Genomic DNA, 13,372 nt, shown 5'->3' with positions numbered 1-13,372 from the left:
TTAAATTTTTTATATTCACACATAAGTGATAACACAGTATTTTTGTTTCTCTGTCTGACTTATTTCAGTAAGCATAGTACCCTCTAGGTCCTTCAATGTTGTTGCCAATGGCAGAATTTCATTCTTCTTTATGGCTGAGTAATTCTCCACTATGTACATACCACAAATTCTTTATCCATTCTTCTGTTGATGAATACTAAAGTTGCTTCCATATCTTGGCTATTATATATAATGCTGCTATGAACTTTGAAGTCATGTAGATTTTTGAATTAGTATTTTCATTTTCTTCATATACAGTAAATCCCCTACATATGAACCTTCAAGTTGCAAATTTTCAAATATATGAATGTGCATTCTCATGTCCAGTCACATAAGTTAGTTCATATGTCTGGCATACATTGTCATGTGTGTGAATCTTCTGCAAGTGGTTGTGCTTTTGTGTACTTTACTGTACAGTATTGTATAGAATACAATAGTACAGTATCTTTATTTCAAGCCCAAGATGTCAAGAAGCAAGCATAAAAGCAGCAGTGATGTAGCTGGTACTGCTAAGAAGCTCCAAGCAATAATGATTCTCCATAAATGGGGTTTGAAAGAACCTTTACCCACAGTTTGTTCACAACTTTCGTGGATTTGAGAAGGTGGATGAAGAGTCCAAAGAGGTCTTCACAACTTAGTGACCATCAGTGAGAAGCTGGAGCTGCAAGAGGACAACTTCATTGAACTCCTTGCTGTGCTACACTAGGTGCTTACTAATGAAGACCTGATGGAATTGGAGGCCCAGAGAAGGGACAAAGAGAGACAAGAGGATGAAGATGTAACTGAAGAACCAAAGAGATTCACAATGTAGGAAATGGCAAAGGGCTTTTCTTTATTTGAGGCACAGGACCCAAATGTAGAACAGTACACGAAGGTTGCAGCAGCCATTCAGAATACAATCTAGCGATACCATGTCATCTATAACCAGAAAAAAGAGCTACTATCCAGATATCACTGGGTCATTTTTTCAAGAGGGCAGATAGAACTGAATCCAGCAAGGAACCAGAACCTGTGCCATCAACATCAGGTGTGAGTGAAATTTCAGTTTGCCCTCCATCGCCTATTGTTGATAATCCTTCAGCTCTACCATCTCCCACTCTCCCTCCTCCAGTCAGTAACTCTTCTCACCTGTTCACTTGATGCCAGTCCCTGAATGTCAGCTGTTGTACTGTACTACTGTACTTTTCAAGGCATTGTACTATAAGATTTAAAATGTTTTATTTTTTGTATTTGTTCTTTATGTATTATTTGTGTGAAAAGTATTATAAACCTATTACAGTACAGTACTATGTAGCTGATTGTGTTAGTTGGGTACCTAGGCTAACTTTGTTGGACTTACGGACAAACTGGATTTACAAATGCACTCTCAGAATGGAACTTGTTCATATGTAGGGGACTTACTGTACATATATATCTATATCTATATCTATATCTATATCTATATCTATATCTATATCTATATCTATCTCCAGGGGTAGAACTGTTGGATCATATAGTAGTTCTCTTTTTAGTTTCTTTGAGGAACCTCCATACTGTTTTCATAGTGGCTGTACCAATTTACATTCCCACCAACAGTGTACCAGGGTTCCTTTTTCTCCACATCCTTGCCAACATTTGGTATTTGTAAGCTTTTTGATGACAACAATTCTGACAGCTGTAAGGTCTCATCTCATTGTGGTTTTGATTTGCATTTCTCTGATGATTAGAGATGTTAAGCATTTTTCCATGTTCCTTTTGGCCATATGTATATCTTCCTTGGAAAAATGTCTGTTTAGTTCTTCTACCCATTTTTTTAATTAAGTGTTTTTTTGGCTGTTGAGTTATATAAGCTGTTTATATACTTTGGATATTATTTAATTGGTTCTTTTTTATACTTTCCATCTCTTTGTTTAAGTTCTTACTGTTTTTCTCCATTCTTCTCCTTTGTTCAGTTAGTCTTTTTATAATCATTACTCTGAATTCTTTATGTGATAGATTGCCTCTCTCCACTTTGTTTAGTTCTTTTTCTGAGGTTTTGACTTATTTTTTCATTTGGAACATATTCCTTTGTGTCCTTATTTTGCCTAGCTCTCTGTGTCTATTTCTATGTATTGGGTAGATCAGCTACTTCTCATCTAGAAGTAGCTTTATGTAGAAAGTGTCCTGTGGGACCCAGTATCATGGTTACCTTTGCTTAGCAAAGTCAGGTACTCCAAGAGTGTACCATGTGATTTGCATGAGCTCTCCTTTTGTGTTTGGTCCTCAACTGCTGCTGGTGAACTAGTGTGTGGGACTGCCCCATATGTGGCTGGGTGTAAGGCTTGGCCTTGGTAGTTGTGAGCACTCTGTGCTGGTACTCAGAGTGAGTGATTTTTTGTGCACATTCTTTAAAAGCAGAGTCTCAGTTTCCTACAGCCCTCTGACTCTCCTCCACATAAGCCCAGCTCATTTACAAAGCCAGAGTTTACTGTGACTCATCTTCCTGGTATAGGTCTCCCAGACTGGGGAGTCCAACGTGGAGTTTGGATCCCTTGCTCCTCAGCAAGGACCTCACAGCTGTGATATCCCTCCCACCTCTGGGTTGCTGCACCAGGGGTGTGAGGCCTGGCCAGACCATGTCTTTGCAACTCCTACCTATCTCAATGTGGTTTGTTCTTTATATCCTTAGTTGTGGAAAAACTTTTCTGCTAATCTTCAGGTTGTCCTCATAGATAGTTGCTCTATATGTAGTTATAGTTTTGATGTGTCTATGGAAGGAGACAAGCCCAGGACCTTCCTGCTCTGTCATTTTGTCCCTACAGAAAAAAAATTTTTTTTTAGAGAGACTAGTATTTTCCCTAAATGGCTATCATGGCAGTAGCAAAAATTTTAAAGCTCATGGTATCCAGGTCCAACATCTGAAATGATCTCCTTGTTATCAGATAATTCTTTGAGAATGCTTTGGAAGTGAGGCTTATTAGTTAATTATTAATTAGATTTTATATTTGAAAACTTTTGCAGAGAAAATGAATGATAATTGTTAGTATCTAACTTGCTATGTTATAATCTTATTTATATTTATTATTTCAAACATGAAATATATATTTTAAAGAAATAAAGCATGTTTGATCTATGAAGAAACAAAAGCTTAAGACAGCAGTAGCTGTAAATAAAAACTCACTATATTCAGATCAGAAAAGTAAGGGTATTAGGTTAATAATAATATATTATTATATCCTGCCTAAAGATCTAATGAACATATTTTATCTTGATTTTTATCCCTCTCCCTGTCTCTGTTTTTCCCTTATGTACATGTGGGGATGTATACATATGTGCCCACTATATCTATCTATCTACTTTCCTTTGGATAAGAGATCAAACAATTTTTGCTTTGAATTTTATGGAATTTCACAATTTTATATTTTTCAAATTTTATTTATTTCTTATATGTGAACACACTAACAATTTTCATTTCCATATTTCCATGTGTATATTATTAGAATATGTATTAAATAACCCTTTGGTTAATATAGTTGTTTATATAGTAGTTGACAATGCAAATGTCAAACTCTACTTGGTAATTGACAGCATTTCCTACATGTGGTAGAAAATATTTGGCTGGCAGAATTATCTTCCTGCCTACTTGAAGCAGTTCTTTTTTGGACTATAAATAGATGGGAGGGATAAACTACACAGATGAAAAGAATTAAGGACAACATTACCAGTCAATACAAAGATATTCCCCAGAATCACTGGCATGGTAAATTATTAAATTAAAAAAAAAATACAGCACCTACCATAGCAAAGCTAATGGTGCAGATCTTTAAAAAGAATAAGCAGCCTTAGGTGGTGGTATTTATACAGTCTGCACTTAGAGTGTTCAGTTTTTCCTTTAGAAAAAGGAAAGGAAATTGATTGGCTAGAAATGCCTTGATTGAAGGAAAGAAGCCTTTAAACTTTATTTAAAAAAAGGCCTCACGTTGCTGCCCTAATGTTCTAAGTCCTCAGTTTATCTTTGTTTCTAGCGGTGTGACTCTAAATCAAGATTAAAAAGCAACTCAACATGAGGCAAAATGAAAAGGAGGTCATTTAATCACCCTGTTAGCTTCAAATGATTATTGATTCTTGGAGGTGATATCTAATTCTGCCAGAAAATCCATTTCAGTAATGATTACTGCCTCAGTTTTATCTATGATACTGGAGGTTATTAAAAGTAGGACTGTCAAGGGAAGCATACAACTTTAGGCCATTAATATCATATTTAATATTTTTTTTAATCAGAACAGTTTCTAGCTCTACCTTTTATAAGAATCAGAATAGACACTTAGGAATATGTGATTCATCACAAATCTAATTATTATATACAGTCCTTTGGGAAACAGAAGCACATTGAAATACCAGATAGGTAAATATCAAACAGTGTAGGGTATATTGAACTACTCAATATATCTTATTATCACATACACAGCATTCAAGCATCATGCCTAGAAAACTGGCATTACTCTATTGCCTTTGTTCACTCAAACTATTTCAGAGTCATGCCTGAAATGCTATTAGAGTCACAGATTTGCAGATATAGTAAATAGAAATTCCTGAATACAGGTCAAAAAGATAAATGCAGACAATATAGGTGTCTCTAACACAGATAACTAAAGCTAGGGTGACCCATGTAAGGTTTGTTAAGGGTGATGGGCCAAAAAAACAGAAATTTGCTTCTTTGAGCATGTCTCTATACTTGTAGTTGTTTAATGAAATCAGGAAGAACAAGAAAGAAGGACATTTAGGGAGCATAGTCTAAAAATCTCAAGTACATATTTATTATTTAAACTTCTATTGAACTGCAACCCAAAATTGACCTAATGAGCAAGAGAAATCTCATGCAATGGGAATGGAGAAAAGAGATATTTGAGAATAAAATCATTATGTATTTGGTAGCAAGTGTACATTGATAAAAAGGAAAATAGAGTGATCCAAAATGACTACCATATTTATGAAATAGCCAACTGAATGATATCTCAATAATATGAAGTATAATAGAAAGGATAATTGGTAGGGAAAATTATGAGCATAGTTTTGAGGAAAATAAATATGAATTTGAACTTTTTATTTATGAGGCCATTGAAAGTATGACTCTAATGTTCTTAAAGTAAGTGTAGCTTGGAATTGAAAATCTGTTTACATATCATCATGGTAATGAACAGGCTGCTGAGGAGATAAGTAGTAAAATAAGAAGGTAAAAGGGTAGCATAGAAGTTATTTTAGCTCCTTCTGAATTAAGTCTTTAAACTACTAGATATCACGTTTTGTTTAAATCAGAGCTTAGTCACATTAAGTGCACTAAATAAGGAGTCCTTCAATTATAATTATAGAAAAACAGATACACATTATAAAATAAAATGAGAAAAAACATTCTACTATAATATTACCAAATATAGGTGTTTTTAATCCTAATTTTCAGACTAGAAAATATTCACATGAAACTGTTTGCAAATGATGCTGTCAAATGTTGCTGTTAAGTGTTTATTCACTGAATTTGCATAACCCTATTTCATGGAGGTTACCCTCTAGTTAGGAGAGACAGATAATAATAAAAATAAATAAGTAAAATATTAGGTTAATAGTGTTATATGCAATGGAAATAGCAGGGAGCTGGGGGAACATATGACTATGGAAATGCAATTTTAAATACAATGATCAGGGACAGGTTCACCGAGAATAAAACCTCTGAGATAGGAACAATCTGTTTTCATTATAATGACATAAAAATAAAATTGCAGTCTAGATAGATCAGATTTATCCAAATTGTAAATCAATGAAATCTTGCCAAAAGATAAGCGTATCTATACTTGAACTTCCAATTCACTTTTTATTCCTCTCCTGCAATTTCAGAAAATACATTCTAAAATATTATACATGTATGTGTGTATACATATATAGGTATATAAATATGTTTATATTTATATTCACATTCATATATAAAGATTATTTTATTTTAAATTTCACTGCTTTTTTTTCTGAACACAGATGAAAAAGATCAATAAAACTGGCAAAACCCTAGCAATACTGACAACAAAAATAAAAGGGAAGATACAAATTACCAGTATTATAGATGAAATTGGGGCTATCTCTACAGACCTGGCAGATCTAAAATGATAACAAGATGATATTATGAATAACTATACAAATATTAATTTGAAATCATAAATCAAATGAACCAATTCCTCAAAAACATAAACTACTACAATTCACATGATAGGAAATAAAGAATTTAATAGCCTTATAACTATCAAGGAAATTGAATTTTTAAAACTCCCCCCCCAAAACTGCCAATCCCAGATGATTTCACTGACAAATTCTAACATACTTTAAGAATTAACACCAATTCTACACAATCTCTTACATAAAATATACAAAAATTAACTCAAAGTGAATCACAAACACAAAGATAAAACGTAAAATTAGAAAATTTTTAGAAAGAGACATAGTAGAAAATTTGGGGGATATAGGAATAAAGCATATTTAGATTTGACAGAGAAAGCACAATCTATAAAATGAAAAATGATAAACTGGACTTTATAAAAATTAAAAACATTTGTTCTGTGAAGGATCTCATTAAAGGGAGGAAAAGATAACTACATTCTAGGAGAAAATATTTTTAAACCACAATCTTAAAAAGACTTGTATCTAGAATATTTTAAGGACTCTCAAAACACAACCATAAAAACAAAACAAAACAAAGAAAAAATCCCATCAAATTAGAAAACAGAAAAAGAGAGATGAACAAATATTTCACTAAAGAGGATATATAGAGGGTAATAAGCACATTAAAAGATGTCCAACATCTTTAATCATTAGAAAAATGCAAAATTAAACCACACTGATATATCACCACATACCCACCTGAATAGCTAAAAAGAAAAAAATAAATAAATAAGCAACAAAACCAAATGCTGCTAATGGTAATGCCACTTTGGAAAACAGTGGAAGTTACTAAAAACTAAACATTCAATCACCATGAATTCCAGCAACTGTACTCCTGAGCATTTATCTGAGAAAAATGAAAAGTTGTGTTGATACAATATCCTGTAGATAAATATCTAGATAAGTTTTACTTAACCTAAACATGAGACAACCCAAATGTTCTTCATGAGGTAAATAAACTAATGGTAGTACCTTCATACCATGCAATACTACTCAGCAATAAAAAAGAGTAAATTACTGATACACATAAGAACCTAGAAGAATCTCCAAAGAATTATTTTTGAAAAAAAACAAGACAATCAGAAAAGGCTACGTACTATATTATTCTATTTATAAAACTGATTCCAAGTGACAAAATAATAGAAATAAAGAATGATTAGTGGTTCTAGGATCTTAGATGGGATTGGGGTATAAGGAAAGTGGGTATAGTTATAAAAGGATAATATGAGGAATCATGTTCTCATGTGTGCATTTCTATGGATTAATTCCCAAAAGGGATTTATCTGGCATAGAATGTCAATTTGAAAATTAATGCAATTTTATAGTAAATTTACTTTATAAAATTGTGTGAGACTAAATTCTTCTACATTCTCTATATTATTGCTGTACAAACTAGGTTAAAAATATTTCACTCATATTGGAATATTTCTAAGTTGTTTTCAGGCAAGGATGGTATAAAGAAATCAATTTAGATTCCTAAAGTTGCATATTGTGTCTCCTAAATTGATGTACTATCTTAGGAGCTCATGAGAACAATACATCCAAATCCCTGGGTGAATGTGAGACAGACATGTAAACTTCAAGAAATTTGAAATTAATTCCCAAGTCATACACCATTCCAATGGAAAAGGGTGAACCAGCACACCCTCTGCAAGATCAGTAGTTGATTATTAATACATGCTGACATAGGGATGAATACTAAGACTTTAAGTTTAAAAAAAAAAACAAGGAAAATAAATTGAGCATGGGCATCAGAAGCTGTACACCATAGGAGACATGGATTTCACAGAATCAGAGCAGCAGATTCACTGAGCAAACATACAAATGAACAAAAAGAGCAATAACAATAAGCCCTGAGGAACAAGAAATAAGAATCCATAGTTGTGACAATATATTATATAAAAGATTCAGTTTTCAACAAAATATTATGTGACATGCAAAGGAAGGGAAGTGTTACCCACATCCAGGAAAAACAGGCAATAGAAAATGCCTTTGAGGGGTTCAACTTAGCAGACACAGATTTCAAAGCAGTTATTATGTGTGATCATAGAATCATAAGAAACTATTTTAAAATAGTTAACAGAGGGCTTCCCTGGTGCCACAGTGGTTAAGAATCCACCTGCCAAAGCAACAGACATGGGTTCTTCCCTGGTCTCGGAAGATCCCACAAGCCACAGAGCAACTAAACCCCATGCACCACAACTACTGAGCCTGTGCTCTAGAGCCCACGAGCCACAAATACTGAGCCTGTGTGCCACAACTACTGAAGCCCACGAGCCTAGAGCACATGCTCTGCAATAAGAGAAGCCTGTCCACCACAATGAAGAGTAGCCCCCACTCGCTGCAACTAGAGAAAGCCCAGGTACAGCAATGAAGATCCAATGCAGCCAAAATTAAATAAATAAAATAAATTCATTAAAAAATAAAAAATAAACATCCATTTTCAAAAACTAAAAATAAAAAATAAATAAAATAGTTAACAGAAAGTCTCATCAAATAGAGACTATCAACAAAGATGTAGAAATAACTGAAAAACAAATAGAAAATCTGGATTTAAAAAGTACAATAAATGAGATGAAAATTTCAGCCCACGACTCAACAGATGTAAGCTGGCTGAGGGAACATTCAATACTCTTGAAGATAAATCAATGAAGTTTATACAATCTGAAAAACAGAATTGAACAAAGCCTCAGAGAAAGATGTGACACCACAAATGCATCAATTATTCTTAATGGTAATACCAGAAAGAGAGGAGAGAGAGAATGGGGAAGAAAAACTATTAAAAGAAATAATGGCTGAAAACCTCCCAAATTCTCCCCCTCAGAACAATAAAGTACATCCAAGAAGCTGAAAAATTGCCAAGCAGGATAAAAAGTATCCATATACAGACACATTATAATTAAATTGTTGAAAACCAAGAAAAAGCAACTACCTTGGAAGAAACAAGAAAAAAAAAAAAAAAAACACCAAAAACGGAGCCACAATAAGATTAAAAGTTATTTCTCATAATTTCTAATCAGAAAAAATGGAGCCCAGTAAGGAGTGGATGACATATTCAAAGTTCTCAAAGGAAAAAAAAATTAATATTATCCAAGTGTCCTCTATGCAGCAAAATTCTCCTTCAAAAATGGAGTAAATAAGGGCATTATTAGATGAATGAAACCTGAGAATTTTTTGTGAGCAGAATTGTCTTACAAGAAATACTAAAGGATTAGAGAAAGAGGAAGAAAAAAACCCCAAATTTAGCAGAAGGAAAGAAATCATAAAGATCAGATCAGAAATAAATGAAAAAGAAATGAAGGAAACGATAGCAAAGATCAATAAAACTAAAAGTTGGTTCTTTGAGAAGATAAACAAAATTGATAAACCATTAGCCAGACTCATCAAGAAAAAAAGGGAGAAGACTCAAATCAATAGAATTAGAAATGAAAAAGGAGAAGTAACAACAGACACCGCAGAAATACAAAGCATCCTAATAGACTACTACAAGCAACTCTATGCCAATAAAGTGGACAACCTGGAAGAAATGGACAAATTCTTAGAAATGCACAACCTGCCGAGACTGAACTAGGAAGAAATAGAAAATAGGAACAGACCAATCACAAGACTGAAATTGAAACTGTGATTAAAAATCTTCCAACAAACAAAAGCCCAGAACCAGATGGCTTCACAGGCAAATTCTATCAAACATTTAGAGAAGAGCTAACACCTATCCTTTTCAAACTCTTTCAAAAGATAGCAGAGGGAGGAACACTCCCAAACTCATTCTATGAGGCCACCATCACCCTGATACCAAAACCAGACAAAGACGTCACAAAGAAAGAAAACTACAGGTCAATATAACTGATGAACACAGATGCAAAAATCCTCAACAAAATACTACCAAACAGAATCCAACAGCACATTAAAAGGATCATACACCATGATCAAGTGGGGTTTATTCCAAGAATACAAGGATTCTTCAATATATGCAAATCAATCAACGTGATACACCATATCAACAAAATGAAGGAGAAAAACCATATGATCATCTCAATAGAGGCAGAGAAAGCTTTTGACAAAATTCAACACCAATTTATGATCAAAACCCTGAAGAAAGTAGGCATAGAGGGAACTTTGCTCAACATAATAAAGGCCATATATGACAAACCCACAGCCAGCATCATTCTCAATGGTGAAAAACTGAAACCATTTCCACTAAGATCAGGAACAAGACAAGGTTGCCCACTCTCACCACTCTTATTCAACATAGTTTTGGAAGTTCTAGCCACAGCAATCAGAGAAGAAAAAGAAATAAAAGGAATCCAAATCAGAAAAGAAGAAGTAAAGCTGTCACTGTTTGCAGATGACATGATACTACACATAGAGAATCCTAAGGATGCTACCAGAACACTACTAGAGCTAATCAATGAATTTGGTAAAGTTGCAGGATACAAAATTAATGCACAGAAATCTCTGGCATTCTTATACACTAATGATGAAAAATCTGAAAGTGAAATTAAGAAAAAAATTCCATTTACCACTGCAACAAAAAGAATAAAATATCTAGGAATAAACCTACCTAGGGAGACAAAAGACCTGTATGCAGAAAATTATAAGACACTGATGAAAGAAATTAAAGGTGATACAAATAGATGGAGAGATATACCATGTTCTTGGATTGGAAGAATCAACATTGTAAAAATGACTCTACTACCCAAAGCAATCTACAGATTCAATGCAATCCCTATCAAATTGCCACTGGCATTTTTTACAGAACTAGAACAAAAAATTTCACAATTTTTATGGAAACACAAAAGACCCCAAATAGCCAAAGCAATCTTGAGAACAAAAACTGGAGCTGGAGGAATCAGGCTCCCTGACTTCAGACTATACTACAAAGCTACAGGAATCAAGACAGTATGGTACTGGCATAAAAATAGAAATATAGATCAATGGAACAGGATAGAAAGCCCAGAGATAAACCCACACACATACGGTCACCTTATCTTTGATAAAGGATGCAAGAATATACAGTGGAGAAAAGACAGCCTCTTCAATAAGTGGTGCTGGGAAAACTGGACATGTACATGTAAAAGTATGAAATTAGAACACTCCCTAACACCATACACAAAAATAAACTCAAAATGGTTTAAAGACCTAAATGTAAGGCCAGACACTATCAAACTCTTAGAGGAAAACATAGGCAGAACACTCTATGACATAAATGACAGCAAGATCCTTTTTGACCCATCTCCTAGAGAAATAGAAATAAAAACAAAAATAAACAAATGGAACTTAATGAAACTTAAAACCTTTTGCACAGCAAAGGATACTATAAACAAGACCAAAAGACAGCCCTCAGAATCAGAGAAAATAGTTGCAAATGAAGCAATTGACAAAGGATTAATCTCCAAAATTTACAAGCAACACATGCAGCTCAATAACAAAAAAACAAACAACCCAATCCAAAAATGGGCAGAAGACCTAAATAGACATTTCTCCAAAGAAGATATACAGATTTCCAACAAACACATGAAGGAATGTTCAACGTCATTAATCATTAGAGAAATGCAAATTAAAACTACAATGAGATATCATCTCACACTGATCAGAATGGCCATCATCAAAAAATCTAGAAACAATAAATGCTGGAAAGGATGTGGAGAAAAGGGAACACTCTTGCACTGCTGGTGGGAATGTAAATTGATACAGCCACTATGGAGAACAGTATGGAGGTTCCTTAAAAAACTACAAGTAGAACTACCATATGACCCCGCAATCCCACTACTGTGCATATACCCTGAGAAAACCATAATTCAAAAAGAGTCATGTACCAAAATGTTCATTGCAGCTCTATTTACAATAGCCAGGACATGGAAGCAACCTAAGAGTCCATCAACAGATGAATGGATAGAGAAGATGTGGCACATATATACAATGGAATATTACTCAGCCATAAAAAGAAACGAAATTATTTGTAGTGAGGTGGATGGACCTGGAGTCTGACATACAGAGTGAAGTAAGTCAGAAGGAGAAAAACAAATACCATATGCTAACATATATATATGGAATCTAAGAAAAAAAAATGTCATGAAGAGCCTAGGGGTAGGACAGCAATAAAACACAGACCTACTAGAGCATGGACTTGAGGATATGGGGAGGGGGAAGGGTAAGCTGTGACAAAGTGAGAGAGTGGTGTGGACATATATACACTACCAAACGTAGGGTGGATAATTAGTGGGAAACAGCTGCATGGCACAGGGAGATAAGCTAGGTGGTTTGTGACCACCTAGAGGACTGGGATAGGGAGGGTGGGAGGGAGTGAGATGCAAGAGGGAAGAGATATAGGAACATATGTATATGTATAATTGATTCACTTTGTTGTAAAGCAGACACTAACACACCACTGTAAAGTAATTATACTCCAATAAAGATGTTAAAAAAAAAAAAAAAAGAAATTCTAAAGGACGTTTCCTGGCTGAAAGGAAGTGACCCGAAACAGAAATTCTAATCTACATAAATATAAAAGAATACAGGAAGAGGTAATTATGTGCATAATTATAGAAGACAGTATAACATATTTCTCCTTTCTTCTCTTGCGGAAATGTAAAATCATACAGTCACCGTATAAAATAGTTTGGCAAATGTTAAAAATAGAATTACCATATGAGTCAGCAGGTCCAATCCTCCATATCTATCCAAAAGTAATTAAAACAAGTGTATATATAAAACCTGTACATAAATATTTAAAGTATTATTACTTGTAAGAGCCAAAGAGTGGAAAGAACCGAAATGTTTACTGAAAGATTAATGGACAAACAAAACACTGTTTATTATTAAAATAGAATATTATTCAAAATTTTTAAAAGTACTGATAAGTACTATATGGATGAACCTCTAAAACTTTATAAGTGAAAAATGCCAGAATAATACCACAAAAGAAGGATATTATATTATTTTATTGACATGAAATATCTAGAATAGGCAACTATATGGAAAGAGAAAGTAGATCAATGTATGTCTAGGGCTATTGGGAAGGGATAAGAAGTGACTTCTAATGGATAGTAAGTTCATTTTTTGGTACTGGAAATGTTTTAATATTAGACAATGTTGATGGTTCCATAACTCTGGGACCATTTTGTTTTTGTTTTGCTCTTTAGGTTCTATTTTCCTTTTTTATATTTTCCATGAG

The sequence above is a fragment of the Kogia breviceps genome, chromosome 13 (assembly GCF_026419965.1).
Source record: "Kogia breviceps isolate mKogBre1 chromosome 13, mKogBre1 haplotype 1, whole genome shotgun sequence".
In the NCBI taxonomy this organism is placed as follows: Eukaryota; Metazoa; Chordata; class Mammalia; order Artiodactyla; family Physeteridae; genus Kogia; species Kogia breviceps.
This window is presented reverse-complemented; position numbering follows the sequence as displayed.